This window comes from Bubalus bubalis, chromosome 14 (assembly GCF_019923935.1).
Source record: "Bubalus bubalis isolate 160015118507 breed Murrah chromosome 14, NDDB_SH_1, whole genome shotgun sequence".
NCBI lineage: Eukaryota > Metazoa > Chordata > Mammalia > Artiodactyla > Bovidae > Bubalus > Bubalus bubalis.
The window spans coordinates 56039077-56045252 of record NC_059170.1 but is presented as its reverse complement, the minus strand read 5'-3'; positions in this window follow the sequence as shown (position 1 = coordinate 56045252).

The window sequence follows — 6176 nt, the reverse complement described above, 5'->3', positions numbered from 1 at the left end:
TATACTATAAATATAGAATATAACAATGATATACAACATAATATAAAATATGTAGTCTGACACCCAGGTCTGTGTCCCTCACTCCACCATACAATTCTTCTGAGAAGTAAGACATCTTGTTTTGGAAAAAATAAGGGAGATAAGAACAAGAAAAATCATGTCCTTCAATACTGACAGATGAATTACTTAATCAAAAGCAAAAAACTGTCTAGAAAATGAGATACCAAGGCCATTTCTCACTGAGGCACACAAATAAAACAGGAATGCTTTTCAGACCACTAGAAAGAATTGTGGCATCTCATAGTGATTATTTTCCCAAATCAACTGTAATGGTTTAGTTGCTAAGATGTGTCCGCCTCTTGTGACCCCATAAACTGTAGCCTACCTGGCTTCTCTGTCCATGGGATTTCTCAGGCAAGAATACTGGAGTGGGTTGCCATTTCTTTCTCCAGGGGGTCCTCCTGACCCAGGAATTGAACTGGAGTCTCCTGCATTGAAGGTGGATTCTGCAGGCAGGCTCCTGCATTGCAGGCCAGTTCTTTACTGACTGAGCCACAAAGGAAGCCCCCATCAACTGTGATGGGTAATTAATACTTTAACAAAAAAAATTTGCACCAGGAATTCTAAGCAGCTTTACAGCAAAATGAAGAAACAAGAATTTAATGTTCCTCTGTGCATTGCTTTGATTTGCTAGAAAATCAAATGGCAAGGACTATGACAGCTTCTGTGTTTACACAACGAGAAGAAGTAGGAAGTAATTAATAAGTAGTATTACTGTGCTCATGTACCTAACATGTCCAGGTGCCTATGCAATATTGTTCTTTGCAACATCAGACCATCACCAGTCACATCCACAACTGGGTGCTGTTTTCGCTTTGGCTCTGTCTCTTCATTATTTCTGGAGTTATTTCTCCACTCTTCTCTAGTAGCATATTGGGCACCTATTGACCTGGGGAGTTCATCTTTCAGTGTCATATCTTTCTGCCTTTTCATATTGTTCATGGGGTTCTCAAAGCAAGAATACTGAAGTGGTTTGCCATTCCCTTCTCCAGTGGACCGCGTTTTGTCAGAACTCTCCACTATGACCAGTCTGTCTTGGGTGACCCTACACAGCATGGCTCATAGTTTCACTGAGTTAGACAAGGACAGCATATTAAAAAGCAGAGACATTACTTTGCCAGCAAAGGTCCATCTAGTCAAAGCTATGGCTTTTCCAGTACCCATGTATGGATGTGAGAGTTGGACTATAAAGATAGCTGAGTGCCAAAGAATTGATGCTTTTGAACATCAAGGTTCATCATGTTGATGAACACAGTTCAAAATGTTCAATGATGAACATTTTGAACATCAATGATCTTCTTCATCAGTGTTGAAGAAGACTCTTGAAGGCCCTTGGACTGCAAGGAGATCAAACCAGTCAATCCTAAAGGAAATAAGTCCTGAATATTCATTGGAACGGAGAAGGCAATGGCACCCCACTCCAGTACTCTTGCCTGGAAAATCCCATGGACTGAGGAGCCTGGTAGGCTGCAGTCCATGGGGTTGCTAGGAGTCGGACACGACTGAGCGACTTCACTTTCACTTTTCACTTTCATGCATTGGAGAAGGAAATGGCAACCCACTCCAGTGTTCTTGCCTGGAGAATCCCAGAGACAGGGGAGCCTGTTGGGTTGCTGTCTCTGGGGTCGCACAGAGTCAGACACGACTGAAGCGACTTAGCAGCAGCAGCAGCAGCATTCATTAGAAAGACTGATGCTGAAGCTGAAACTCCAATACTTTGGCCACCTCATGCGAAGAACTGACTCATTGGAAAAGACCCTGATGCTGGGAAAGATTGAAGGCAGGAGGAAAAGAGGACAACAGAGAACAATATGGTTGGATGGCATCACTGACTTGATGGACACGAGTTTGAGCAAGCTCCAAGAGTTGGTGATGGACAGGGAAGCCTGGCATGCTGCAGTCCATGGGGGTCACAAAGAGTCAGACACAACTGAGCAACTGAACTGAATTGAACTATGATCTTCTTATTCAGTGTTCACAGAGGACTGAAGATCACCTAAAAGATAAACCCTCAGCTTCTTCCCAGGGAGTTGACTATTTCAAAGTTTAGAGCTGTGAGGCAAAAGAGAGGAAGGAAGTGTAGACCCCACCCCCCCCCCCCCACACACACACACACTTGCTCTGGCTCTTCAAAAGCAGAGCCATTGGCCCTGGTATCCAGATGCTTGTCTGAGGATGCTCTGACGAACAGAAGCCTCACTTCTCCTCCTGGGAGACACTGCAATGCCAGGTATCAATAAGAGGAAAGCAACCTATTAGAGGCATTTACATGCACTTGTTTGAATCCCTGTTTCCAGTTCTTCAGGGTATAAACCTGGGAGTGGATTTGTTGGGTCATGTGATAATTCTGTTGAACTTTTTGAGGAACTCATTCTCAGAATATTTGGAGCCAATGGTGAACTGAATCTAACTAAAGCTCAAACAAAACCCAGACTCAGCTCAGTTACACAGTAGATGACTGATGTGGCCATTACAATGCTGGCCCAACAGCAGAAGGGGTATACACTTTACCAGACAGCATGATGATTTACTTCTGGCATTATTTTCGGTGGGTTGTTTTTTCGTTTGTTTTTGGCCACACCACACAGCTGTGGGATCTTAGTTCCCCCAACCAGGGACCCAACTCAAGCCCTCAGCAGTGAAATCAGAGTCCTAACCACTGGATCACCAAAGAATTCCCTTGGCTCTATTTTTGCAGCTGTGTTAAGATATAACTTCTCATTGTTCAGTCTCTCATGTCTGACTCTGCGACCCCATGGACTGCAGCACAGCAGGCTTCCCTGTCCTTCACTATCTCACAGAGTCTGCTCAAACTCATGTTCATTGAGTCAGTGATGCCATCCAACCATCTCATCCCCTGTCGCCCCTTCTCCTCCTGCCTTCAATCTTTCCCAGCATCAGGGTCTTTTCAATGAGTTGGCTTTTTGCATCAGGTGGCCAAAGTATTGGAGTTTCAGCTTCAGCATCAGTCCTTCCAATGAGTATTCAGGGTTGATTTCCTTTAGGATTACATGCCTTAAAATTCACCCATTGTAAGTGTACAATTCAATTATGTTTATTCTAATAGAGTTGTGTAATCCTCTTACCAATTTTTGCATTCATCAACCCAGTTTTAGAATATTTCCATCAACTCTTCAAAATCTCCTCAAGCTCATTTGCTGTCAAAGCTACTCTCAGCCCCAGGCAACCACAAGTCTGCTTTGTGTCTATGCTACCTCTTTCTTGACATTTCATATATATGGAATCACGGTATAGGGAGATCATAATTTAGATAATCTTTGGATCTGGTTCCCAAGTGTGTATATTTTTCTACCACTAGCTCAGATGTGCATTAAAATATAATATATCTTTACTTCCTCTCCAGCCAGCCCTGGCCCTGTAGGAGTGTAGGAAAATCCACTCTTGAACATCTTGGAGGCCTTGAGTGAAGGCTCTCCTTTCATGGGGTCACAGAACAATCCAAGAGGGCTTTTGGTATCCACTGGAGTTCAGGCCAGTTATTCTTCAGCCCACGTTAACTTGATCAGCCCATTGATGCTGGTACCCTCACCATCTACCGTAAAGCTTCTACTAAGGAGAAGGCAGGTCACTCTGTTATTTCCAGTGACAAGCCTGGATTCCAGAGCCTGCTGAAGCTGTGAAATCAGTTTCCAGGGTCCAACAGATGCCTCATCAGCTGTGTCACTCCCAGAGCTGGCTATGGTCCTAATAGTGTAGAGGTTGAGGCGTCACTCTTTGATGCTCAGGAGACGACCAGCCTCCACCCAACTCCCACTCTGGGGGACTCACTCTTCCTCTCAACTGCCATGAAAGCCCCCCACCCTACCTGGGTTCTCTGCACTCTCCCTCCAGGACACCTGGGGTAGATGATGTATTTACTGGGGTTGGGCTTTCTCTAAAGACAAGAGAAAGGTTGATCTTCCAAGAATCTTGCAAACACTTCTGTGACAGGAAACACAAAGTGATTAGCTGCCTTCTCCAAAAAAAAAAGGAGGGGCACCGAAAGCATGAAACAAATGAGTATCTCACTAAATAGTCTACCACACTGCTTTGCATTCACCTACCACAAAACCACATCAGTGAACAGCGGAAAGCATATCATAATTTCAGTTTTCTTAGCTGCACTTAGATTCTATCTACTTACAGAAGCATGAGAGAGGAAGGAGGCACCCCTCTGAACTACTTAGGCTAAGAAACAGAGTTGGTTCTAACCCCAGCAGTAAGAATAGCAACTCACATTGTGCATCAGGCATGGTTCTTAGTGTTTACGTGTATTATCTCTTAATCCTCACAGTGACATTAGGCAGTAAGCTCTGTGTATCCAAATCCTTTATTTAAAGCCCTTGGCGCAAGCTGTTCCTGAACCCAGAATTTTTTGGACTTTACAAGGTAATAAGGTGCATGTAATTTACAAAACATAATTTCCCCAAGAGGCTCCGAAACAGATCTCATACAAACTAAAAAGGTGCCTTCAATGAAACAATCATATCAAGTGGGGCAAATATAGACAATAACTTTTCATTAGTTTGGGTCAGTTTTGCCACCAAAAGAACTAGCAAAGGCATTGAATTCTGAGATCTTTGGAATTTAGGACCTGTATTAGAGGCCCCATTTTACAGATAAAGAGAATGAAGCACAGCAAGATTAGGTAGCTTGTCCAGGGTCACACAACTATGATGTGGTGGGAATGCTCAGTGTTTCTGGAACAAGTGGTTCTGATCAGTTTTTCTACCAGAAACTCATCCACTCCCAACCTTCACACTCCACAACTAGGGACAGTCTTGTGTATAACACCGACCCCCACCAGCCATTCCCCACCCATCCCATCTCCTCCCTGCCCCTCTAATGAGTATTAGATTCTCTGATACTCATTTTCTCTCTCCTTGGTGGTTTAGTTGCCAAGTTGTGTGGACTCTTTGGGAGCCCATGGACAGTAGCCCACCAGGCTGTTCTGTCCATGGGATTTTTCTGGCAAGAATACTGGAGTGGGTTGCCATTTCCTTCTCCAGGGGATCTTCCTTACCCAGGGATCAAACCTGGGATTCCTGCATTGCAGGTGGATTCTATTTAAAATAATGGAAGTAAGGCAGCAGAGTTGACTCGCCCCTAACAAGCCCAGGAGGGACTGTCTGGAACTGGTGTGGGGCAGGCCCTGATTTGCTTGTCCTCTCTACCTTGAGTGGGCTTCTCTGGTAGCTCAGAGGATAAAGCATCTGCCTGCAATGTCGGAGACCTGGGTTCAATCCCTGGGTCAGAAAGATCCCCTGGAGACGGGAATGGCAACCCACTCTAGTATTCTTGCCTGGAGAATCCCATGTACGGAGGGGCCTGGTAGGCTACAGTCCACAGGGTCTCAAAGAGTCTGACACGACGGAACGACTTTACTTTCTTTCTTTCTACCTTGAGCAGGGGGTTAAATCTCAGGATGGTGTTAAGGGCCGGGTTAAGAAGAGCTGGCCTGGAGCAGGCTGTCTAAATAGAGGAGTTGAATCCTTCAGGATACCAGGAGAGGGCGCGTTTCCCCTTTTTCTATTTGGATTAGGGTTGGGGGTGGGGGGGGGTTGTCTGTTTTTTTTGTTGTTTTTTTTTTTTTTCCTTTTCTAACCAGCGAGCAGCTTCGATGTGCATCAATGTGCTTGGTATCCCGCTGATTTAAGTGGCGTCAGCCACTTCATTCATAAATTAAGTTCTCTCTTGTGATGTCCTTCTTGGTCTTCAGCACAAACCTGACTCTAGGCCCTCTCTCCCTTAATTTTTGTTTTCTTATCTTACACCGGGGGCCTATTACCGGGAGAACCGGCCGCACTGGCTTGGCCCAGACCCTGACCTTGGGATCAGACGCCTGTGTCTGCGCCCTTACTAATCCCTTCTTGCAGTGCTTAGTTTGCAAAACAGGGCGGCTCTCCCTCTTTCTGTGTCTTGTTTCCTCCCATTTCACTCTGTCGTGTCCAGAGGCATCCACTCTCCTCTAGTTCAGTAAATTAGTACCACTGCTTTTCAGATACAATCCAGGAATCCCACCTGTCTGGAGCATTTGAAGCCTCTGAGTGTCAACGGTTGGCCTGTTCCCCGGCAACAAAAGCCTCAGAAACATCCTGCTGGCTCTGTGTTTTTAA